The sequence below is a fragment of the Lepidochelys kempii genome, chromosome 9 (assembly GCF_965140285.1).
Source record: "Lepidochelys kempii isolate rLepKem1 chromosome 9, rLepKem1.hap1, whole genome shotgun sequence".
Taxonomy (NCBI): domain Eukaryota; kingdom Metazoa; phylum Chordata; order Testudines; family Cheloniidae; genus Lepidochelys; species Lepidochelys kempii.
Genome location: NC_136388.1, coordinates 34,184,061 through 34,209,834, shown reverse-complemented (window position 1 = coordinate 34,209,834; position 25,774 = coordinate 34,184,061). Strand labels below are relative to the sequence as shown.

The window sequence follows — 25,774 nt, the reverse complement described above, 5'->3', positions numbered from 1 at the left end:
ACCAATAATTATATAGCATGAGTCCTCTCGTCTCATTGCAGCTATAGCAAGTATTTTACAGGGGTAGAGAAGATTTCTCAAGTAGGCAGGTCCCAAGCTATTTGGGGCTCTGTAGGTCAAATCCAACACTTTAATTTCTGCCGAGAAACTAGTAAGTGCAGAGCATGGAGCATTGCTGAAATACTTAGATCATTAGGGGCCTCAACCCTGCAAACATGCATGTAGTTAACTTCATTCTTGTGCATAGTCACAGTCTAATCTTCGGATTAGATTTAAATTGTGGCCTGATTTAGAGTGCATTGCAGTGATCTAAACTTTTCAATTTGTGTTGCTCTATTCTGTATCTTTTTTTAACAAAGTGAATAACTTTGTCCAGAGTTTTTGAAATTTAAACTTTATTTAGTCCACCTTCTGTATGTTTTGTAGCAGAAATTAATTTTTAGGAGAGATTTAAAAGAGGGGATGTTGATGGCTTGATACAAAGTACTCCAGGCATGGGCGTGGCATGGAAGAATGACATTTAATCAGGAAGGTATGCAAATAAAAGAAACGGTCTCATAATTGAAGCACAGACTGAGGCAGCAGTGGGTTCTTTTCCTAGTTCTTCCATTAGCATCATTTTCTCTGTGACTGGAGACACATCTGTAACATGGAGATGACAATACTATACTGATATTTTGTGAGGATTAACTGCTGTTTAAGTGATTTTGAGATCCTCCTATAGAGAAGTGGTGGTGATTTATTTGTGGCAACAGTGAGGGGGGGGGGAATCGAAAATTATAATTTACTAGGGGAAAGGCATATCAAGTAATTGAAAATTCAATGCAAATAACAGAACTTTAAGATAATTACCTAAATAATGTTTCTAAATAGTGAAAAATCAAGCTTATTATAACCAAATAAAATATTTCACTCAATAAATTATAGTGCTTGACCTTGGTAAGCACTCCATAAAAGGCACAGTAAAACAAGCATTTTACATGTAAATTGGTCTACTCTTTCAGAACCAGTGAATTGAAAACAGAGCTAACAGATTTTAGTCATAAAAGATTGCAGCTTGTAAAAGGATTGGATGAATAATGAATTCTCTGTGGTTCCCTTTTCTTCACACTTCACTATTTGACAGCATTAGGTTAAAGTTCGTAAATCACTGTCAAGTTTCATATAGTTCTTACAGTTCCATTTATCCATTCCTGTCTATTACATTTATACTGCATTTTGACTGGATTTATTCAATAAAACAATTATTAGACTTCTTAGGTCTTAAATTGGTAAAATGTTATATTGGCTGCTGTAACAAAAAAATATACTTTCCCTTGCTGGGGTTACTGAGAGTCATACAGTCAAAGTTATAGCAGAGATGTGGCCATAGAAAGAGAATCAGCTCTGTGTGATCATGCAGCTGTTGTTAATGCTCAATAAACATAAAGCAAGTCCGCAAATTAAAATGAACTACTGTTGAGTATATGGCCTGAACTATGTTACAAATCTGCTGTGGCTGAAAACTCTAATTCAGCATTTCCCAAAATTCAAGTGAAACCCCTGCCCATGAAATCAATAAGCACCCCCTTTCAAGTCTGCCATGGGTTGTTTTCCGTTGGTTGATAGGTTGGTTTTGCTTTTTTTAAAAGCCTATCCAAAATGAGCAGTCACCTACAGTAATTTGTATAGACCCTCATGGTATGATCCTTCTTCTACTTTCTTATATGCTTTGAGAAGCAGTGAAATAGTTAACTATGGCATTTAAGTTAGCACCTTTTGAAATGAAAGGACTAGTTAACATCTCCTAGGTATTGTCAGCCACTCTGCAAAATCAGAAAGATATCATGACACTTTAAAAAAAATTTCACAACCATAACAGCTGGAGACTTCTTTCTGTTTTCATTAAAAACAAATAAACAAACAAAAAACACTCGAGAACAAGTGAGATGTCTGTCTGCACCCAATTGCTAGCTATTCTTTCACTCTGCACTAGGGAGAAGTTTTCTGATCTAAACCTATCACTTGCCCTGTACCAGTCTCAGTGAATACCAAATAAAATGAGAACACCAAATCCAGAAGGGAAGTAAGAGAAGTAAATAGGGAAGGGGTGGGGGTATTGGCATTCTGAAAATATTGTAATGACCATGCAGGTACGCAGCTTTTAATTTTCTTTCACAGGTCAGATATAAATCCCATATCATTCCTGAAAAAAGCCCCATTCAAATCATCCTACCTAACTTTATTTTCTATTTCTAACATGCATTTTAAAAAAAACACTCCCCTTTGGTTCATTTGCAGCCTCTGCTTTGCCCCTGTTTAATGTTATTTTCATATTTGGACAGCGTGGTTGTTTATGGCAGTGTTTTACCAACAATGTCAATCTACCTCACATAAAGAAGATCTATAACCAACCTGAGGTTATTTTTGACCATAAGGTAAAGAGATTTGACAAGCTGTGATGATAAATAAGGATGTTCCAGTTATGAAAATTCTTGATCAAACTGTCACCTCAAATTTAATATGAAATAATGAACAGCTCCTAGCGATATTACACTCCCATATGACAGCTGTGTTTATAGGAAGTTTGAGTGTATGCCAGTGATAAGACTTATTCTAGTTTCCTAGCAATTTGCATAGAATGTAAATAGTGACCCAGACTTAATACTAGCATAGTTAAAATGTCTTGGATATGCAAAGCAATTTGCCAACAAAGGCTAATAGCCTCATTAATATACTTGCGCTGTGTCATCTTTGTTCATGGACCCATCATGAACTGCAGTAGCGTATTGCAAGTTTATTTTGTTAGGATAGAAAATTGCTCCAAGTACTCTTATTACAATATTTAGTAATATTTTTCAAAAACAAAGAAAATATTATTTCTGCATAAAATAACTTTTTTGCTGACAAATCTTGTTAAGTATTCTCTGGTTTAATAACTTAGCATTGATTCATTGGTTATGTCTTGCAGGGTCATTCATAGAACTGTGAAAAATGTTTAGTTAAATACATGAACTTCAGCTTAATTCATGACTCGGACCACTTTTAAAACTCTTGCCCTAATTTTGATTCTTAAATGGGAACTGAGTGCTATTGAAAATCAGGGCCCAGTTGTTGGAGTTGAACACCCAAAAATCTGTCAGAGGAGAGAGAACTATTCTTGCTTCTATCTCAGCCAGTAGCAAGCTCTCATTGACTTCAGTAGGAGCAGACTTGGCCTACAAGTCTGGCCCTTTAGAAGGTATAAACTTTGAGGTCATTTCAGAGGAAAGTATGAAGTTGCATGAAGTACCAGGAAGTCTACTAGTCAAGGGTAAGGGCTTGTCTACACATGGAAGTATTCAGGAACAGCTATTCCTGGATAACTCGAGTGTGTGGACACACTTATTTTGGAACAAGAGTGTCTTGTTCCTGGTTAGCTTAGTCCACTTTGAAATTTCCGAGGACTTAAGCACGTGCCTATGGCCATTTTATTCAGGGCATGACTTACCCACATACTTAAGTGCTTTCCTAAATTATGGCCATAATAACTTCAGACAAGATGACGCAGAGAATTTCCATAATTCTTTCTCATGAGAATAAGCGTACAGTTGTAAAATTGTGAGTCAGCCCAACTATAATTTTCTCTCAGAATGAATGAATGAAAAACCAGTGAAGTTTCATTCATCACTCCTTATCATGTTAACCTAAGCAATTTTTGAGACTTGCATGAGGACAATTAATTTTGCTAACTTGTGGCTTAATTAGAAAATGGTCTTAATCTTCTCTTCTTTTCCAGGATGGGAGTAATAGCTTAAAACTGTATCCACGTCCCAAGGCTGTTTTATATCTGGCTTTTATGAAGATGGAGGCCACAAAATATATATGTTAATGACCCAGCAGAAGGAAAGGCTGGGTCTTTCAGGGACTTTTTTCTGAGAGCCCTGTCCATACTAAAATCCTGTGCCACCAGAACATTGCAAAAGAGCCTTAAATCTGCCCTCTGTGGGCAGCTAAGGATGGGAGTATCCTCTGCTGGTATGAAATTGTTGTAGGCTGCTCTACAGCAGGCCCCTAAATCCTACAATGTAGGATGAATGCTAGAAGGGGAGAGGAGGGAGCACACTGCATTGTGGTGAGCCTTGTCAGTGTGATTGGCACTATGAGGGCATTAGTCTGTTGCAAGTCAGAAAAGTTTTGTGCCTTTGGCTGCCGTAGTCCGAGTCAGCCTCAGAATCAGGTAAAGGTCTAACCTGGTGTAGTGGAGGGTTTAGCTTGATATATCTAAGTGGAGGTCTGAGATATTAGTACTCTGGGATGCATTCTTTTATATTTGAGTAGGTCAGTTTTTTCTAATACTGCTTATTCTTAAGTATAATTATTTAGGCATCTTGTTTGTTTAAGTACAGACAATGTGAAACATAACATATCAGATTGTTTGAAAAGCAGAAAACCAGCTTGGTTTGAATATGTTGCTGATGATGAATTGCTCCACTGGTCCAGTTGCTGCCATTCGAGTTCTGACAAGCTTCTGCACTGGGACTAGCTTGTCTATAAACATGTGCATCAGAGTGTACAACCATTGTCATGAGAGCCCTAAAGAAGTAGAATGATGACTGAAGGCTTCCTCGGGGGTTGTTCAAAGTAATTGAACAACTGAGGTTAAATCCCACATCTTGAGTGGGGGTGGGGGAATGAACAGGAGAATAAGTACCATGTAAGTTGTAGCATTAGAGGAGTAGATTATTTTAGGGAAACAGTATCCCTCCAGACTAATTCTTCATAGCATGTGGTGCTGTGCCAGCTTTCCTTGATATGAGAACTATTGAAATCTAATACTCTGAAAAACTTCTGTCAGATTTTATTTCCAAAACAGAGGTCCAACATGATTTTGTATCTTCTTTCCTGTTCAAGTAGGAAACATAGCATTGTTTCTAATATACTAGCTTTAGTAGTCATGTAGAAAGTCTTTCAAATATAATTTTCTAGATTGTGGTTTTCCTAATGTGTTTACACTGAGTTCTGTTAACTTACATATGCCACAATCTTCAGAACATTGTCAACAGCAGAGTAATAAAGCTTTCAGTCACCTGCTCCTACTACATTACAAACAGAAATAGATAAATTAGAGTGTGGAGGAAGAGTTAACTTCATACCAGCTGAGTATTAATGTTGTAGCATCAGGAGTTGCCGATTCAATTGTAAATGGAAATCTCACAGTAATGCCATTCCTCACTGTAGATTGGGCAAAATACATACTTAACTATCCCACTCTAGTGCCAGTTTTGCTTGTTGAGATAACACAACTTCAGTATTTGGAAAGGTTTTTTTTTCTTGCCTTTAAAAGTCAAAAGGTAATTTTTTTCTGAAAATAAAGTTGTTGGCAAAATTGGAAGTAAAGCAGAAGTGAACATCCTATATTGGCCATTCACCTTTTCCACACACCCCTCACTTGCTACTTAATCATGTACATTTGTAGTGTTTTAATTAGATCTTCATAACTTTTTATTTACTTTGAACTCATCTAAGACTCTCAAAACGCAAACCGTTCAAACTAAACAAAGACAAAAAGCAAAATAAAATCAGCCTTCCCCAAAACAGAAAACAGACTGATGCATGAATTCACAAAGAATGAAAGAAAGAATTTCCTAACTAGAAAGCCTTCACCAGAAGAAAGCACCCTCCCCACTACATGCAGGGTAAACCTACATGATGGCCCATGCTAGCTGGTATCACATTTAAGCCTTTCCTATAGATTCACCCCTACCATGCCGCCTACAGTGAATATAATTAGCTTGCAATTTTAAAACCCTTATTTGTTGTTCCCTTCCCCCTCACCTGCGTTTGTCCTTTAGGCTGTGAACTCCTCAAGGAAGGGTCCAGGTCCCTAGGAATGTCTGAAAAGCACTTAGCCCATTATGGGTACCACCACAAAACAATATGTGCTAATAATAACCATATTTGGGTGCTGGGGGAGATGACGGATCCTTGGAGTGCTGATGGAGTTGCGTTGATATTCCCAGGAACAGTTGTTAGGGCAGCTGGCTTTGACTAGTTTACATATTATTACTAGTAGTTCTAATCATCTTTGTTTATTGTTGTTGGAGCACTTAGGAACCTCAGTCGTGAACCAGGATTCCACTGTGCTTGGCACTGCACAACCCAGTACAAAAAGAGCTACCAATCTAAGTAGAAGACAAGAGACAACAGAAGGGTCAAACAGACAGTGGATTACAAGGTAACAATAAGACATATCTGAACCTCACATACTATGATTTTGTAATTGTCCACTGTGGTCTTATTCTGACGTCTTTTCTCTTTTACCCTCTTGTAGGTGGCTGGGGTCCAGAAGCTGCTCCTGAAGTACGTGTAAATACATTTGTACAAATGTAAGTACATTTTCACCTTTGGTCTTTTTTCATAGAAATGTCGGGTTGAAAGGGACCTTGAGAATTCAGGAAGTCCACCAAGTAAACCTAGACCATCCCTGACAGGGATTTGTCCAACCTGTTCTTAAAAACCTCCAGTGACGGGGATTTCACAACCTCTCTTAGAAACCAATTCCCTTATATTTTTAGTAATTTTTTTCCTAATCTCTAACCTCTCTTGGAAACCAATTCCAGAATTTAACTGCCCTTATATTTTTAGTAATTTTTTTCCTAATCTCTAACCTAAATTGCCCTTGCTGCAGATTAAGCTCATTACCTCTTGTGCTACATGGAGATGGACATGGAAAACAATTGATCACAGTCCTCTTGGTAACAGACCTTAGGATATTAGAAGACTCTTTTCAGGTCCCCTCCTCCGTCTTCTTTTCTCACAATTAAACAGATTTGTTAATCTTCCTCATAGGTCAGGTTTTCTAACCTTTTATCATTTTTGTTGTTCACCTCTGGACTCTCTCCAATTTGTCCACATCTTTCCTAAGTGTGACGCCCAGAATTGGACACAGTGCTTCAGCTCACCAATGCCAAGTAGCATGGAACAGTTTTCTTCCACATTTCACATAACACTCGTGTTAATAAACCGAGTGCTATTAGCCTTTTTTGCAACTGCATCACATCGGTGACTCATATTCAATTTGTGGTCCACTATAAGCCCCAGATCCTCTTCAGCAGTACTATCACCGACCCAGGTATTCCCCATTTTGTAGTTCTGCATTTGCTTTTTCCTTCCTAAGGGAAGTACTTTGCACTTATCTTTATTGACTTTCATCTCGTTGAATTCAGCCCAATTCTCCAGTTTTTCAAGGTGGTTTTGAATTCTAATCCTGTCCTCCAAAGTGCAAGCAACCCCTCCCATCTTGGTGTCATCTGAAAATTTGATAAGCCTATCCTCCAGTCCATTATCCAAGCCATTAATAAAACCATTGACCAGTACCAGACCCAGGACGGACCCTCTACAACCCCACTAGACATTCCCAGTTTGACAGCAAACTGTTGATAACTACTCTTTAAGTACAGTCTGTCAACCAGTTTTGCTCCCACCTAATAGTAATTTCATCTAGACCAGGCGTTCTCAACCTTTTTCTTTCTGAGGCCCTCCCAACATGCTATAAAAACTCCACGGCCCACCTGTGCCACAATAACTGTTTTTCTGCATACAAAAGCCAGGGCCGACGTTAGGGGGTAGCAAGCAGGGCAATTGCCTGGGGCCTTATGCCACAGGGGCCCCCGCGAAGCTACATTGCTCTGGCTTCAGCTTCAGCCCCAAGTGGCGGGGCTCAGAGCCCTGGGCTTCAGACCTATGTGGTGGGGCTTTGGCTTTTTACCTTGGGCCCCAGCGAGTCTAATGCTAGCCCTGCTTGGCGGCCCCCATGAAACCTGCTTGCAGCCCCCTCAAGCGGACCCAGACCCCTGGTTGAGAACTACTGATCTAGACTGCATTTCCCTAATTCGGTTAAGAGAATGTCATGTGTGACTATATATCAAAGGCTTACTAAAATCAATAACTTCTATTCTCTGGACTAGAATGAAAAGAAATTGTCTCAAGTTTATGATAAAACTCAAATGTGTCAGCGAGCATGAGAAATGAGACTTTATAAATTGCTTTAGAATTTCTGCAAACTTTGACGCCAACCTGCCTTCAAAGTAAATCAACAGCAGACTGAAACTCATGCTCCTTAGTAGAGATTATACCCCTGGTATCAATGCACAGAATTCTCTTAAGACAATGTATAACCCCCAGATCATTTGTTTTGTTTCTTCTGCTGACCAAACTTAGAAACTCTTCTAATGCCAATTAGCACACTGTTGAGAACATGTTGAATGTATACTTAGGATAAATAGCATCTTTAAATAACTTGTAAATTGTGGTTTATATCTGAAAAGCAACTCTCTGCAATTGGCAACTCGATATGTTTCTGCTTGTATTGTCTCAGTGATTCCACATCATATTGGCTCAGTTCAAAGTAAGTATTTCTTTATACAACACACAGTCAACCTGTGGAACTCTTTGCCAGAGGATGTTGTGAAGTCCAAGACTATAACAGGGTTAAAAAAGAACTACATTAGTTCATGGAGGATAGGTCCATCAATGGGTATTAGCCAAGATGAGCTGGGATGCAAAACCATGCTCTGAAGTGTCCCTAGCTGCTGTTTGCCAGAACCTAGGAATGGGTGACAGGGGATGGATCACTTGATTACCTGTTCTGTTCATTTCACCTGAAGCCGCTGGTATTGGCCACTGTTGGAAGACAGGACATTGGGCTAGATCGGGGAGGGGCAAACTATGGCCTGCCAGCTGTTTTAATCCGTCTCTTGACCTCCTGCTGGGGAGCGGGGTCTGGGGCTTGCCCCGCTCCAATGCTCCAGTTGGAGAGCAGGGTCGGGGGCCGCTCCACATGGCTCCCGGAAGAAGCAGCATGGCCCCCCTCTGGCTCCTACATGTAGGGGCAGCTCCGGAAGCTGCCCCTGCCCCAAGCGCCACCCCCACAGCTCCCATTAGCCAGGAACAACAGCCAATGGGAGCTGCAGGGCGGTGCCTGTGGATGGGGCAGGTTGCAGAGCCGCCTGGCCGCGCCTCTGTATAGGAGCCAGATAAGGGACATGCCGCTCCTTCCGGGAGCCGCTTGAGGTACGCACCGCCTGGAGCCTGCACTCCTGAGCCTCTCCCTGTGCCCCTACCCCCTGGCCCAGCCCTCATCCCCCGCTGCTCTCCGAACCCCTCAATCCCAGCCGGGAGCACCCTCCTACACCCCAAGCCCCTCATCCTCAGCCCCACCCCAGAGTCTACACCCCCCAGCCAGAGCCTGCCCCCACACCCCAACCCCCTGCCCCAGCCCTGATCCCCCTCCCACCCTCCAATCCCCTTGGTCCCAGCCTGAAGCACCCTCCTACACCCCAAACTCCACAACCCCAGCTGAAGCCCTCACCCACCCCCCTGCACTGCTCCACCCCAGCCCAGAGCCTAATTCTGTACCCTGAACTACTCATTTTGGGCCCCACCGCAGAGCCTGCACCCCCAACCAGAGCCCTCACCCCCTCCCATACCCGAGCCCCTATTTTGTGAGCATTCATGGCCCACCATACAATTTCTATTCCCAGATGTGGCCCTCGGGCCAAAAAGTTTGTCCCTGGGCTAGATGGACCATTGGTCTGACCCAGTATGGCCGTTCTTATGTTTACAATAATTTTTTTCCCTAATTGCTAACATTGAAAACTCAACCACTATCTGAAAAGCTCACTGATTTTTTTTTCTAGCTCACAGATCCCTATGTGCCAGGCCAGAGTAACTCTCCTTTGGGCCAGGAGCTATTAAATTTTGTGAGGCCCGTGGGTGTTTGGCGTGCAGGAATGGGCTCAGAGCTGGGGCAGTGGATTGGGGTACAGGAGGGGGTGCAGCTCCAGCTGGGGGGGGGTGGGCTCTGGGGTGGGGCCAGGGATGGGCCGGGCTTGGAGTGCAGCAGGAAGTTCAGGGTGAGGGCTCTGAGTGGGAGTTTGGGTGCAGGAGGGGGCTCAGGGCTGGGGTAGGGGGTTGGGGTACAGGACGGGGTGTGGGGCACAGGCTCCAGGCGGGAGGCACTTACCTCAGGCGGCTCTTGGTGGCAGCGCAGCGGGGCTAAGGCAGGATCCCCCAGAGTTGCCAAATCCGTGAAAACCAAGCAGAAATTGGGCTTGTTTTAGGCTGAGTTGGCTTGTGCATTGTGTGTTGGCTAGCTTTTTGGCTTTCAGGGCTTTTACAGTAGTTTGTAGCTTCTTGTGTTTTGATTGGCTCCTGGCCCTGGCCCACCCCTGGTCCCAACCAATCAGAATGAGAGCTTGAATCAGGTGATTTTGGCTCCAGTCCAGCTATAGTGTGTGTGTATGTGTATGTGCTGAGCGTGGGTGTGCATACCCTCCCCTGACCCTGCTCCCGCCCTTGAACGCCCCTTGCCGAGGGGCTGCAGGGGCATGCCGGTGCTTGCGGCTTCATCCCTACAGGGGCGCTGAGGCTTCGGGACCGGTGTCCGGCCCGCAGCATGGAGACTGGCTGGGAGCCGGATGAAAAGAAGCAGCGCGCCCCAACCCCCTTAGCCCAAAGCCGTGGGCTGCAGCCCCTAAAGCCCTTGCATTAGTCCGGTCCCACCTATGTGTTAAGATTCTGCCATCAGAATGTAGTTAACAAATCTGTTGAAGATGCATGAGCCAGAATCCAGTTCAGTCTCCAAGGTTAAATTAACTCCACCTGCATAAAGCCCAACTATTGTCTCCTAATGTAGGTAGTGTTGAAGGAGGCTGGGGAGATTAAATCAACCATCCTCATTCCCACACAAAGTTGGGGTGTGACTACCACATAGCACCTCCCACAGAGCTGCTACTCTCAATAATGGCCTGGCTTAGTAGCCACAGCCTTCTCCAGGTGTTTCGGTGATGGTCGAATGGAGTACTGGATCATCACACCCACACAGATTTGTATTAATTTCCTTTCCATTCCTTCTATGGTTACTAAGCAACTGCAGGGGGATACAGCAAGTGGGGAAATGGATAGGGAGTGAAACAACAAAGCTATTCATGTGGACAGCTCCTATATCCACAGAGGTAGTGACTTCCTTCCTCATGGATCCGGAGAATCGGTGGGGTTTGACACTTCATCTGGTATGATCTTTTCCCTCCTCCCCTCTCCGTAGGATAGTCCCTCTGGGAAGGTGACTGAGATTATCTGTCCTGACATTTTCTTAAGCTATGAATATAGCCAACAACTCTGAATGAACATAAGAACGGCCATACTGGGTCAGACCATAGGTCCATCTAGCCCAGTATCCTGTCTTCTGACAGTGGCCAATGCCAGGTGCCCCAGAAGGAATGAACAGAACAGGTAATCATCAAGTGATCCCTTCCTTGTTGCCCATTCCCAGTTTATGGCAAACAGAGGCTAGGGACACCATCCCTGCCCAACCTGGCTAATAGCCATTGATGGACCTATCCTCCATGAATTTATTTAGTTCTTTTTTGAACCCTGTTATAGTCTTGGCCTTCACAACATCCTCTGGCAAAGAGTTCCACAGGTTGACTGCGCATGGTGTGAAAAAATACTTCCTTTGTTTGTTTTAAGTCTGCCTATTAATTTAATTGTGTGACCTCTAGTTCTTGTGTTATGAGAAGGAAGGGAGAAAGAGGGGAATTCTGCAGACTTTTTTTTAATGTGGGATGGATGCAAAGCAAAACTAGAAATGATTATGAAATTATGAAGTATGAAGTGCATTTATATTATAGAGGGAGGCCCTTTGAGTGATACTATTCATGGAAGTTAACCAATTTAGATCACTCTATTATAGTTGCCTTGTTTGCATTATATTTTGTTCAGCCATAAACTATTTTTAAATGATCTGTGTGGGGAGAGGTGATGGAATTGTATGTACATGAACCTCTAACCATAAACATCTCAAAATAAGAAGATGGTTTGAATAAGATAAGCAACTTCCCTTCATCTAAAACATGAAGCCAATCTAGTTTGAAGTTTGAACATTTTTGTAACAGTGTAGTTTTCTTTTTTGAATATCTCCGTTGAAGTGTCAGACAAAACTGGAAGTAGAAGTGCTGAAATATCACATGGAAAGCTGATCTGGTGGCAGTTCTGGCACACCCAAACATAAGATATTCTAGAGACCTTATTATTATAAAGATTTGCCACCCAGTTTTCTAAGCTCAAGAGATCTGGATAAGCTTCTGAGACTTAGGGTTCTTGAGTGAATCATATTAAATCTTGCAACTTTTTAAGGTTCCCCACAATGTCTAGTATAAAGCTGCTTCTGAATAAGAAATTGCTAGTCTAGTAAATATTTCCCAATATCCACATGTAGAGATGTGAGTGTATGTGTAATATATTCACTGATCTTTGTAGGGGTATCCATTAACTTTTGTTAGGTCTGCTGCTATTCTTGCAAATATTCACAAAGCTATTCAAATTTTTGAAACTTTTGGGAAGTGCATCATATTAATTTTATTTTTCCTTTTAATGTTTAGTCAATGGGAAATCTGAAAATCTCATGTGACCAACAATACCAGTGAATTAATAGCCCATAGTCTGACAATTATTCGTTTAACCTGTTTCTGAATAATTAATTCTTTGTATTAACACTGTGCCTAAGACCGCCAAGCATGGACCAGGATCCCATTGTGTTACACACTGCACAAACACAGAACAAAGATGGTACCTGCCCAGAGGGTTCATCATTTTCTTCATCCAAAGCAAACTGTTGTCATTTTCTGTGTAAGAAATTTTCTACAATATGACTTCCTTCCAAGCTGATGATTTTGGATACCAATATATTTAACCATCTTAGTTAATTTCTTTGAAATGAATTCCTTATTTAAGGTATTTTTTATGCCCTTTACCATCTAATTTATACTATAAGATTGGAAAATGTTTTACAGTGGATAAAACAGAAGATAGCTCCATTGAAAGGACAGTTCAGAAAATGTAGAAGTTTATTACGGAGATGAAATAATTGCCTCCAGTAACTGCCAATGATAATGATGCTCTTTTGACGCAACGGTTCTAAAAGCTCATAACTGAAGTCTTCTTGGGCCTTGTAAAAGAATCGAATGCTGGCTTTTAATAGTATTTTGGGAATAATTGCTCTACCATGTTGTTGTTCTGTGAAAATACACTTGTCTGCTAAAAATCTTTAACTCTTCCCAAGCTATTTTTTCACTCTTAGGAACACTTCTTTACAACACAGAATGTGGATGCTGATAAGACAGAATTGACAAAATAGCGTTTTGTTTTTTAAATTGAAAACATTTATTTTGCGTGAGATTTTTTTCATACACTATTTTGAATTATCACCTTTTTTTTTGTACTACAACAAATCCATGCTATAAATAGACAGGACAACTTCTTATTGCTACTATTTTCTGTTTTGTCACCTTTTTTCATGTTCGTATAATCACGAGTATCCCCACTGAAATTGGCCAGTGAATTAAAGTGGAGCTCCTTGTAGGAAAAGGTGCTGCTGAGTTTGATAAGGCTGGCAGAAGGGGGCTCTAAATCTGCACGTGAAGTACATTGACAAATCTCTTTCTCACCTTAGCCTCTTAAAAAGAAAAAAGTACTCGTTCCCCACCAACAACATGAGGATGCGCTTGGCTTCAGGCGACCATGCAAACACACACTGCTATTGCTGCTGAGAAAGCAGGCTCTTTGAAAATCCGCATTTTCAGCCACTTAACATTTCTACAAACACTTCTTACCTGAAAATTGTCACGGTAGTCTCAGCCGAAACCTCTTCCAACTAGGCAATCATCTAGTCTGGCCACTTGTATATCACACTGCAAAGGACTCTGCTGAATTCCTGTATAAAGTAGATCATATCTTTTTTTAAAAGTCTAATCTTGATTTTAAATTGCAAGTGGTGGAGAATCCACCCCAATCCTTGGTAATTTGTTTCAATAGCTAATTATATATATAAAAATAGGCCTTATTTTCCGTCTGAATTTGTCTAGCTTCAACTTCAGCCATTGTATCTTGCTATATTTTTGTCTGCTAGACTGGAGAATCCATTATCAAATTCTGTTCACTATGTGGGTACATATAAATTGTTATCAAGTCATCCTTAACAGGGTTTTTGTTAAGCTAAATAGATTCATCTCCTTGCGTCTATCACTGCATGGCATATTTTCCAATCATTTAATTATTCTCTGACTCTTCTCTGAATCCTCTCCAATGTATCTACATTCTTGTATTGTGCATGCCAGAACTGGACATAGTATTCCAGCAGTGGTCGTGTCAGTGCCAAATACAGATGTAATATGACTTCCCTATTCCTACTCGAGATTTCCCTATTTATGCATCCAAGGATCATAGCCCTTTTTGGACACAGTCTCACATTGGAAGCTTGGGGGTTATGGTGGATAATCAACTCAACACAAGTCTTTTTTGGTGTCACTGCTTCCCAGAATAGTAGGCCATACTTACAGAATGGGAAATGTTCTTTGTTTCTAGATGTGTAACTTTAAATTTGGCTTTACTCACCCACTCAATTAAGAGTCCCCATTTACAGTTACATTTTGAGACCTGCCAGTCATTTTTCAATTCATTCAATGTGCGCCATGTTGACATATTATTTTTGTTTTTAATCAAGGAGTGCAATACCAAGTCAAATGTTTTACAGAAGTCTAAGTATATTACATCAACAGTATTATCTTTATCAATTAAACTTGTAGTCTCATGGAAAAAATATATCAAGTTAGTTTGACAGAATCTATTTTCCATTAAGCCATGTTGATTATCCTCCTTAATTCTTTATTAATCGAGTACTGTATCAGCCGCGCTTTTGTTGTTGTTCTTTTGCCTGGGATCAGTGTCAGGCTGACAGGCTTGCAATTATCCAGGTCTTCCTGTTTAATGCTTTTTAAATATTGAAACAATGGTAGTTTTCTTCCAGTTTTCTGGAACTTCCCCACTGTTCTAAGATTTATTGATAATATACATTAATTTTGGCTTATCTGAGCAAAGTTTTTGATGGTTATGATGGAAGAGTTTCAGAACATTCAGAGGTTTGGCTCAGATGCTTATCTAAACTTGCTAGAACCTGTTTGGGAAGGAGATGAGGCTATAAATCTGTCTGAGATTGGGACTGGGAGCCTGGAACTCCTGATTTCTCTATCAGTTTTGTCATTGTCTTGCTTTGAGGCCTTGAGCAATTCACATCTGTTATGGCTCCATTTCCCCATTTGTACAATGGGGATTTCCTGTTAAACAAGTGTTTCTGTACCATGTGAAGATGCTTCATATCTTTCTATTTTAGGTATTTTTTTGGCAAAAATGTATCCATATACAAATTTGTGGGCATCTTAGAAACACGAGAATTGCTGTACTGCATCAAACCCAAGGTCTATTTAGTCCTATTTAATATCCAGTCTCTGAAGTGGCCCATACCAGATGAAGGTGAAAGAACCCTGCAGTAGGCAGATGTGGAAATCTGTACCCCATATTAAATGTCATCCTGGTATCTCTAGGTATGTCTACGCTGCAATAAGACACCCGTGGCTGGTCCATGCCAGCTGACTCAGGCTCGTGGGGCTCAGGCTTCCAGGGTTGGGCTGCAGCCAGTTCTGGGACCCTCCCATGGTCCTAGAGCTCAGGCTCCAGCCAAGCCTGGAAGTCTACACTGCAATTAAACAGCCCCACAGTCTGACCCCCACAATCTCTTGGATTGTGACTCTGGCACTTTTTACAAGTATTAAAATTCCCTTATTCTTACCGCAATCCCTAATAGTTAATGAGCTAACTATCTCCTTCTTTTGGTGATCTATGATGAACTCATTTGACAGATCATCAGGCATAACTAGCTAAATACTGGTGGTGATAATCAGTATTCAAATGACATATTATGTTTGAAATGTTTTATAAACTATATTCCAAATACAACTGAAATGGACGATTCAGTGCGTGACAGCTTTTCAAAAATAGCCGCTTTTGTAAAGTAGCTAATTTATGAGTTACAATAAGTGTTTTTTTTCTTCCTGATGCAGAAGAAACTTAATTGCATTAAGTGGCTTTTCCTATCATATTTTTAGAAGCCTATCATGAGTAAGAGTTCTGTTTGTACTCTTAATTAAGTGATAATATTAATGGAATTGTATTTTGCTTCCAGATAATGAGATCTAGCCAAAAAAACCAATGAAGAAGCATTCACAAAGACATTTATCAAAATTAAACACTGAGACAAAGCAATTATGGTTATTTCAAATAATTTACTTTTAAAATAAATATACATGAAATAAATCCAGCAGCCCTACAGAATGTTTCCACTGGGAGATTCAAAGAAACCTGAAAGAAAAGGAGTACTTGTGGCACCTTAGAGACTAACCAATTTATTTGAGCATGAGCTTTCGTGAGCTACAGCTTACTTCATCGGATGCATACTGTGGAAAATACAGAAGATATTTTTATACACACAGACCATGAAAAAATGGGTGTTTATCACTACAAAAGGTTTTCTCTCCCCCCCACCCCACTCTCCTGCTGGTAATAGCTTATCTAAAGTGATCACTCTCCTTACAATGTGTATGATAATCCAGGTGGGCCATTTCCAGCACAAATCCAGGGTTTAACAAGAACGTCTAAGTTAATTGTATCCAATTTGCAAATGAATTCCAATTCAGCAGTCTCTCGTTGGAGTCTGTTTTCGAAGTTTTTTTGTTGAAGGATAGTCACTTTGAGATCAGAAATCGAGTGACCAGAGAGACTGAAGTGTTCTCCGACTGGTTTTTGAATGTTATAATTCTTGACATCTGATTTGTGTCCATTTATTCTTTTACGTAGAGACTGTCCAGTTTGACCAATGTACGTGGCAGAGGGGCATTGCTGGCACATGATGGCATATATCACATTGGTAGATGTGCAGGTGAATGAGCCTCTGATAGTGTGGCTGATGTTATTAGGCCCTGTGACGGTGTCCCCTGAATAGATATGTGGGCACAGTTGGCAACGGGCTTTGTTGCAAGGATAGGTTCCTGGGTTAGTGGTTCTGTTGTGTGGTATGTGGTTGCTGGTGAGTATTCGCTTCAGGTTGGGGGGCTGTCTGTAGGCAAGGACTGGCCTGGTCTCCCAAGATTTGTGAGAGTGTTGGGTCGTCCTTCAGGATAGGTTGTAGACCTATTTCTCCTTGTTTATTCCTTCCCATCCCCCCCACTGTTCCTCAGACGTTCTTGTTAAACCCTGGATTTGTGCTGGAAATGGCCCACCTTGATTATCACACACATTGTAAGGAGAGTGATCCCTTTAGATAAGCTATTACCAACAGGAGAGTGGGGTGGGGGGAGAAAAAACCTTTTGTAGTGATAAAACCCATTTTTTCATGGTCTGTGTGTATAAAAACATCTTCTGTGTTTTCCACAGTATGCATCCGATGAAGTGAGCTGTAGCTCACGAAAGCTTATGCTCAAATAAATTGGTTAGTCTCTAAGGTGCCACAAGTACTCCTTTTCTTTTTGCAAATACAGACTAACACGGCTTTACTCTGAAAGAAAGCTGAGTGAGTTTGTGATCTCCTGCCTGTAGCCCAATCCTGCACCAAAACTTCTTGTGAAATCAGCACAAATTTGCAACATGCAAGGAAGGCAGAGTGAAATTGTGGGGGGGGGACTTAGTCCAGCATCTTTTCATTGCCTTTGATGCTTTGATGGGTTTTGGATCAGGGCACTGGTGAACAAGATACATTTATTTTAAGAAAAAAATCTCCATAGTTCCAGTCACACGATAACAGGGTGAATTTAAGGGCAGTTTTGCCCCTTCTCCAGGGGCAAAACAATTAGAAAAGGAAGATATGATCTAATTCTCAGTCCCAGAATACACAGATAGGATCCAGGGCCAGAGTTCCACCTCTGTGGTCAAGACTGTAGTGAGGTGCTGAATGCCCCCTGTCAAGCACTGACCATTCTCTGTTTATAAAAGCGCTATTGTGAAGTTCCCTATTACAGCCCCTTTAGTGTGCACAGCAGGATCTATGTAGACCAATTAATGCACAACATGTTAGTGCTCTTCAGTTATCACACCCTGTGCTGTGCATCACCCCACCTTGTAGACCAGCCCTTATTTGTATTCGGAAAGAGCATAGGAGCTGATACTTGGATAGCTTTAAAAGGAACCGTTCATAGTCCTGGATCAACACATGTATGACTACAGCTCTGACACAGCTGGCATTTGGAAATTCCTCATAGCTCTAATGTTTCCTGGTGCATTATTTCAACATCAGTGCTGCAATCTAGATTTTAGATAGCATATTAAATATGTAAACTAGTGTTCAGCAACCTTTAGCCATGATCTGTACATCTTATGTAACTCCAGGTGTTTAAGTTTCCTTAGTAGCATCGTTGTTGTTAGAATATTAATGTTATTTTGTGAACTAATGTCAGAAAGAAATGGTGGTTTATAGAGAACCATACACTCCTGTATTTAAGAGAACCATACAGATGTAAACCATACATTTAATCTCAAGAGAACCGTTCAAAATGCCCACAGAATGGAGTAGTTCTCCTTCCTTGTTTGTCTGTGAAAAGTTCTTCCCCTTTTCCACAGATTGCTTTACAGCCAGATAGTGAGCTCCAAATCCAGGAGGGAAAGGCTGCATGTGCATTCTGCACTGAAGAGCTCTTCAGGGTTTAGTTCCTGCCACAGCTGGTCTTGATCTATTTTATGTACATATTAAGATAATTCCTGTTTCCAGTTGTTTATCTGAGATGGAGCCAGGATCAGCTGACTGAACCAGTGTGCAGTACCAGCACACTGAGTATATGAAGTGCATATTCTAGTGCATATTGACTGCTGTGCAGCCCATGGGGCTCTGCACAGGGCCCTACCTCTGTGGAGAAGACTGCAGCATTGGGTCCTGGTGCATGTAGCCTATGGCTGATATTTTCAAAGCTGATTAAGGGAATTAGCCATCCAATTCACATTAATTTCCGTGGGAGTCATGGGCTTAACTCCCTTACTCAGCTTTGAAGATAACAACCAAAAGGTGCTTTTTATATCAGGAAATAAAATTAACACAGTGTTTCTCCTTTTAAATGTAGAAGCAAAAAAGTTAAGATAAAGTGGGATAAGCCTGGGTGCCCTCATTTTAGTCGGTGGAGCTTGGTAAATAAAATTATCACACTATTAGGTCCTGATTCTGCAAACTCCTATGCACTCTTCACATGGGTCGAGTTAAGCACATGCATACATTTTAGAGGCTAAGGGCTTTCATTATTATTTTATTTTAATATAACTGACTTCTTTCTGTAAATCACTTTTGAACTATGTTGCACTGGTGAATTCATCAACAGAATTCTCTTCTAAAACTGCACACCAAGGATCAGGTGCTTGCATTCCCAAGTTTTAATATGGTCTAAAAGAATCTTCCTGTTTTTTCAGATTTTGTTTCTATTTGGCATTTAAAATTCTAGAAAAATGTTTTTTAGAAGATCAGTAATTTGATTACATAAGGTCTGAGCGCATAGCTTTTGCCAGCAAAATACTTACCCTGCCTCCCACCACACTTTCTCAACATGCAGTGCATAGGGACTGGTTAGTATAATTGTTTACGTTTTGTTGCAGAGTTAACTTAGGGTATGTACACCCAAGTTACTCCTCTCAAGTCAGTAAGAGTGGCCAATCTGAAAAGTAACATTTGAACTGCTGTATCTGCACGGGTGCTACAATCACTGGTGTGTGTTGCTAAGACTTCCAGGGGCATATCCCAGGATACATTATGTTACAGTAAGATGAATTCTAGGAATTCATTCCCAGTGATTTGTAGGAGAATATGTCTGTTCTTTTGCATGGGAGGAGGGCGGGGGAATGATGGGAAGGCACTGGAGTGCAGTAGCCTGCATCCACGCTACAGAGTGATCATGTTAGCAGCTGTCGATTTGTATTAACTTGAGCTTCAGCCTACACCCCAGATGGGGCAGCCAACTCAAGTTAATGACACAGGTGCCCTCCAGTTAACACATTTTACATGTGAATGGGACTCAAGATAGGGGCAACACTAGAGATATAACTTAAGATACCCTTGCACTGGAGACAAGCATATAGGCCTGGATGGGGAGAGATAGGCACCTTAGACTGCAATCCACAGAAGCCAGCATGCTGGCTGGGGAGCCATCTAAGCTAGCCATTGAGAGATGCCAAGGACAGAGGTGTGTTCTAAGCCCTACCCCCTCACAGCTGGGAACCCTCACTGGAGCTAGGCTGGTGCCTGATATATAATATACACAAAATATTCAGTTTTATCTTCAATGGTTTGACATTATTTCCTTACATATATTTTGCTCACGTACATTTTAAAAATGAAGCAACACATTATACAGCTTTAGTTTGTTTTCTATTCCTGTAAATACAAAAAGTCATTGGCTGCTGGTGCCTGACCCAAGTCCTCCAGAATAGACGCATGCATCTGTGCATCTGATGATGACTCGCTGGCTGGCAGCGCAACCTCTGGGTTTAATTTTAAGACCAACCAATATCATTTGAAAATCTGCTTACGCGTCTCACATTACTAACAATGCTTTCAGCTTTGTGCGTCCTTGAGTTCCACAGTAGCCAAGTCTCTTCAGTATATTTGAGTAACTTGCATTAATATTAAAAGGAACCCTTTGAACAGTTCTCTTGAGATTAAATTGAGCCTTTTATTAATCTGCCACATGCCCATGGAAGGCCCATGCATATATTTCAGCCCTCTACCTGTCCTTGCAGTTCAAGGTTTCTGGGTCATGGAAGTGGATTTTCATTGTTCTGTGAAGTCTTCAAGAGTCGACTTGGTCAATGTTGTGAGGAAGATAGGGCACATTTGAGTTGGGCCTGGGAAAACTTTAATTATAGTGAATGGCTTTTATTCTGAAGGAAATGTAAAAGCAGTTCCTTGTTTCTAGGGCAAAAGTCCCATGTTTACACCTAGATTAGGCCCTCTCCACAGCTATTTCCTTAATTTATCGCAGGGAACCAGCCACTGTCATGAACTGGTAACAGCATACGAATGAGTTGTGTATGCACTGACTAGGTTATTCGCTATTTTAAAGAAACTGCCAAACAGCTGATGCTGCTAAACATGGCCCCCCACATCTGTTACCCCAAATGGAAGGCTGGTACCAGTTTTTCCAGCCTAGGCTGGGGTGGATCTGTCAATCTCTTCTGTTTTGAAGTTGTTCCACTATATATAAATATTAGAATAGTCATTGGGCCAGAGAGAGAGTTAGTCGATAGCCCAGTGATTATGGCACTCACCTAGGTTGTGGGAGACCCAATTTAAAATCTCTTCTCCACATCAGGCAAAGGGGGAATTGAACCAGGATCACCCACATCCCAGCTACTCACCACGGGGCTAAAACTTAAGGGAAGAAACCAACATAACCTCCTGCTCTTCTGGCCATTTTGGGTGGGATTAGTCATACTCTGAAAATGCCTATTGGATCGGACCCCACAGGTGAGATTAGAGGGGAATGTCTAGTTTGAGGATTGCATTGGAGTTTAGGCATGAAATAGGTGCCTAGCCAAAGGCAGATGTATGCACAGTCACTGGCAGAAATGTAGGCACTTAGGGGACTTTAACTGTGAAAAATTAGGGGCCCATGGATTTCTGGTGCCTATAGTTAGGTGGCAGTGGGGGATTTGACAATCTGAGTGGCACCTAAATGATACTCTTAACTGCCCCTTGAAGCATCTAAATCCTTTTGTATATCTCATCCTTTGTATTTCTTCTGCTTCTTGATTGGACAGGTGAAAAGTTTTAAATAAAGGACAAGCGAATAGGGAGAAGTTAGTTTTATTTCTGTTCCTTCATATTTTCTGATGCCAGACATGGAGAGGGAAGGGAGAACATGCAAATGCACTGAGAATGCATAGGATAGGATGACTACTCACGCTCTATTTTCAGACACAGCCATACTTGGACCTAATAGCCAATGACTCATGTTCAGCAAGGAGGTACTAAGAAGCATTTGATAAGATTGAAAAGCATGTTTACAACCAGTAATTGTGTATGGCTTTGTACAATGAATTAGCCCTTGTCAGTTGTTATCCTTTAAAAATAAACTATGCTGTCTTTTTTCCATATAGTTTTCCTTTTGGGGGGTGGCGGTGGCTTTTATTTATTTATTTTTTAAATAGAGACAGTCCTCCTGCATGGTTGAGGAATTTGGTGTGCATTGCAACAAAATTAGGGGTATAAGCAATGCAATGGTACACAGCATATTACTATCTCCTGCTTCTTCTGGGAACTGCGGTGACCCTTATTTGCATCAATTTAAAAAGGTTTTTTTAAATAAGGTATTTTTCATCTAGTAACTTTTACTTTGAAACACTCAAGTAAAAGTTACTAGATGAACAATACCTTATTTAAAAAAACCTTTTAAAATCATGCTTACAATGCTTGCTTTTTCATACGGCATTTGAACCTTCTGATTGTTTGGATACCATAAATTTTTTTTTGCAAACACCAGGGATTGACTCATACTGTTAAACTTAGGTTTGCACAAATGCAGGCACTGGAAAACATAGAGCAAAAGAATCAGATTTAAACTATAATATAATCAGGTCTGGTAGGTGCACATCAGTTATTCCTGCTGTTGGCCAGAATGCAATTGATTGCATAGCAAATGTGCTCCATAGAGGATTCTAAATTTGGAAAGTGCCTCCTTCCCTTTGTTGATGCAGATGTCTTAAGTTTTAAAGTCTAAGATCTATTGCTCAGAGATAGTTACAGGTTACAAAGTAGAATGAAAGGTCGTGTAACTACTATGCACAATCCACGGCCATGTGGAAAACTTGCCTATCTGTTTTAGAAAACAGAGTTATTAAAATACTGCTGGTATTGGGAAGTTTTTTCCATCTTTTTTTTCATACACGAGAGAGAGGACGACTTAACACCCCACGCCCCGTCTCCTCTTTTCCCAGACTCCCTACAGCTTGATTCTAAAAACATTTCATCCTCTGGACCCTGAAGAATGAAAATGAACAAAGGAAGATCCATAACTGCTTAGGTCTTGCAGAGGGCTCAGTCCCGCTCTCCTAACTCAGGCAATGCTCCCCTGAATTCTGTTCTCCACTCCTGCAACACTATATCCTCTTTTCCATGGATGGCTGTTTACCATGCAAACTATTGTGTATCAGTTGCAACATAGATACGGTTATTTCCTTTACCCAAAAGCTTATTTACTAGACAGCTCTAACTCCAGAGTGGTCTTATTCAATTTTGCACAGGTCTCTGTCCATTGTACTGAAAATGTATAGGCATGGTTTGATGCTGAATATGCTCCGACACCAATGACACACTCTTACCATAATTAACAAGGATTCAGAAATTTTCTGATAACGAAAAGGACACATAAGTGCTGTGCTACAGAAAGGACACAAGTGAAGCAAAAACATTTTCATGGTCACAGATTAGGAATCATAATGTAAGCAATTTTCTAAGGATCCCCAAACTCACAATCTTACAACTCCACTGGATTAAGAACCATACAACAAAGAAGCAGACAACTTAGTAGATGTTTACATGGCAGAATTATTCAAACACAAGGCTTCCTCAAAAAGAAAAGGAGTACTTGTGGCACCTTAGAGACTATCAAATTTATTTGAGCATAAGCTTCCGTAGCTCACGGAAGCTTATGCTCAAATAAATTTGATAGTCTCTAAGGTGCCACAAGTACTCCTTTTCTTTTTGCAAATAGAGACTAACACGGCTGCTACTCTGAAAGGCTTCCTCAGTAACACTGAAGGGCTAAAATCCGTATTCTGTTTATGTTATAACCTGATATATGGACTGTGTCAGCTCTTTTTACAGGCCCAAAATCCAGAGTTTGGTCAAGAAGACAGAGGCCTAGCAAATAGTGAACAATATTAGTTAAGAAACAGAACAAACAAAGGACAACCTTACTTTTTGCTAAGATAAGCTTGGTCAGCAAGAAGCCAGGTGGAAATTATAATTGGGGGCTTTATCTCAAAGTTGGGAACAGACCATGGGAATGAAAGGGGCCCTGTTTCTTCTGTAGAAGAGGTGCCTTCCTACATACCAGCCTTGAGTTTATGGAAGAGGTTCAAACATATCAGTATGAGATATGATATCCTCCCTCTCACAGATGTGCACCTCTCCTCCTAGCCATTGCCAGTACCTGCCTTACAAACACAAATGAATAATTAAAAGACAACCTTTATTGCTATATACTTTTCATTTGTCCTTTTGCTTTAACTCCTAGGTGTGTACCTGTTGAACAATCAAGGGAGCTACTTCATTATCTATGGATCCCAAATCAGAATTCAACATATATATATTTTATACTAACACACTTTATATATTGTTTAATGGAAAACACCTGTGTACTAATTGTCATGTGTTAACCTGAAACCATGGGCGGAGACATTATGTAGCCTTTTGACCATTGGCTACTGTGCTTATCTTGTCTTGCTGCTAGACCTATCCAGGGGTTTGGGACTGCCTACCCCGTCATTTCCCTCCACCCATGGAAAATCCATATAATCCATTGTAATCAATTGTTTGGCAGTGTCTCTGAGCCTAATAAGCGAGGTGACGCTCTGTCAGCGCTGTACGTAATAAACCCACTTGCTTGATTCTACACGGTGTCCGTATTTGTTCCTTCAAACACCACATTGACCGGCCTGTATAAGATCTGGTCAGACCTGCAGTTTCTGTGCACAATGGAGCATAGGGCCCTCTCCCTGTCTGTTCCCTTAGATGACAAGCATCATAGCAAAGCCCATACATTAAAAAGCCTCTAAGTACAGGAATACGTTGATGGAGCCGAGGGTGAATCTTCATATTCCAAGAAAAAGACACTTTGTGCAGAGGGCCTCTGCTGTGGACCACTTTTGTGCCAGAAAGATGGATGAGTCCTCCTCCCCTTCCCCCATTTAGAGGAAAATGTGAGTTGTGCCTCTTTACCCAGGCCTGTCTCTATTAATAGAGGTTTCATCCAAACATGCACACAACCTGTTCCCTCTCCTTACTTCCATGAGATACTCTCCCAACTGCTATCTGGTTGACTGGCAAGCAATGTATGGGTCTCTTTAGTTATTGAACTAGGCAGCTAGATACTATGGTGATACGCATAATAAAAATACCTAAGAAAAAATAGTTATGTTTATAAAATTAAAGTTCATGTGGAGCAAATGCTACAATGCACAGAAATACACATCCCAACCAAAGTCCTGTGTTAATAAACCACCAGAAGACCCAAAGGAAACTGAAAATGTGAGAATGAGGAAAAATTTTCCAGGCCTAAAAGCAAAAAAAAAAATAACAAAACACCACACCCCCAGCTTCCTCCAATTTAAAATCAGGTTGGAATTAACCTTAATTAATAACCTGAGTCTTAGGCCCTGATATTTTTGTTGTTTAGGGCTGACTGCTTTTATTTTATGCTTTCACTGTTAAAAGAGAAAAATCAACTTTCCTGAACTGAGTCTACAGCATCTGTGCCCAAACGCCTCCACTCATGCTGTGTGTTTGTGCGCGTACAGTAAGAAACAAAGTGGAGGTAACAGATAAAGATTCTGATTAACATGTTAAAAAATAAAATTAAACGACACTAGCCAAAGGATTTGCCATGCAATTCAAATTAAGGGTGAGAGCTTTGCCAGCACTTAAGCTTTAGAGGGTGCAGAATTTAGCTATGAGCTTATGAATTAATTTTTGATTATATAATTGCATTTACTTTTAACTTCTTGCTGTGCATATTTGAGGAGTTTTGGGGGTGTGCCTATACTTCTGGGAGGACAAGGTGGGTGAGGTAATATCTTTTATTGGATCACCTTCTGTTGATGCGAGAAGCTTTCGAACGTATAGAGTTCTTCTTCAGGTTCCTCAGCGTCAAGCTGCCTGCAGTGACTCAAGAGC

The 25,774-nt window shown here is 41.0% G+C and overlaps 1 long non-coding RNA gene across 2 annotated transcripts in view; it reads left to right on the top strand.

Annotated features, from left to right (window-relative positions):
• Window positions 1–24,494, top strand: part of LOC140916890 (uncharacterized) — a 141,011-nt gene extending 116,517 nt beyond the window's left edge. The window contains exons 2-4 of one of the 2 annotated variants that reach the window (XR_012160683.1): window positions 6,073–6,196; window positions 6,293–6,347; window positions 24,117–24,494. This is a non-coding gene — a long non-coding RNA (uncharacterized LOC140916890). Of the gene's footprint in view, window positions 1–6,065; window positions 6,197–6,292; window positions 6,348–24,116 lie in introns of both variants that reach the window. The other variant, XR_012160682.1, reaches the window with a different exon arrangement.
• Window positions 24,495–25,774: the final 1,280 nt, after the last annotated feature.